Here is a 1,130-nt window from a genome sequence, read left to right as displayed (position 1 = left end):
CATCTTCGCTCTGAGTCCTATGAATTCCGTCATGATCTCACCATTATTTTCATCCTTCATTAAACCTGGTATCTTATTATTAATACGTGGAATATTATATACATTTTTCTCAGGATAATCGCTCGTGTCAAATTTCATGATATCACGCTTAATATTCTCGTACACGTTCTCACATTCCAAAAGATATATCAAACTATCGATATCCATGTAAAGGATCTTACACTTGTCAGGATACAACGGCATTATATATTCATAATGAAATTCATAAAGACGTATTTTAGATATTTCGAGAATGCACATACCAACGTATATCGGTTTGTTCAATTGTACCTCAAGTTTACGCTCTAGTTTTTCAGAAAAAACGCTTCTACTATGAAAATTCGGTTTCGATATCATTACTTCCGCGCCGTATCTCTCGTCCCAACGCGTTACGAGTCGAACGTCAACATGTTCGCGTACGTTCTCCATTGTTTTCCCGAATACTGCGTTATTCATCAATTTGTAAAAATTCTTCTCGAATTCGTTATTTGCGAACATTCTAAATCTTATATTGAGTTCTATGTATCCGCGAAGCCATGGAGATTGTGTGAATTGTAATATTCGATAAATTTTTTTCACATGTAATCCGTGTTGAATGCATTGTTGTAAATTACGATAATGTATCACGTAGCGCTCTTTGTCGTAGAGCGTAGCTAAGAGTTTATTGTTTCGTTTTCCGGGAGGTCGCTCACGCGTTGGACAGAATGGAAGGTCAGTGTGGGCATCATGGTAATTTTGTGGATACACGAGGTCGACTTCCAAAATATATCCGATAACAGAGTCTGACGATATGGACATTACGTTGAAATACTCAACGTTATCGACCTATTGAAATTCTCCATACGGTAAGAATTGAGACATCGCCCAACCGTACAAATTATTATTAACGTCGAAGTACATGAGGTAAGTTGAAGGTTTCGATGGATCGTACGATGGTGCGTATTTATTATTAGCTCGCGCATATCTATACGAACATTGACTTAAACCACCACGTATACCACGCTCCACGAACATTACCATATCGATGTCGGTGAGCAATTCAAATCGAATATCGGTATATTTCAACATAGCGTCCCACGTGTATCCCGGTA

Source organism: Trachymyrmex cornetzi, unplaced genomic scaffold (genome assembly GCF_001594075.2).
Source record: "Trachymyrmex cornetzi isolate Tcor2-1 unplaced genomic scaffold, Tcor1.1 scaffold1974, whole genome shotgun sequence".
Taxonomy (NCBI): Eukaryota; Metazoa; Arthropoda; class Insecta; order Hymenoptera; family Formicidae; genus Trachymyrmex; species Trachymyrmex cornetzi.
This window is presented reverse-complemented; position numbering follows the sequence as displayed.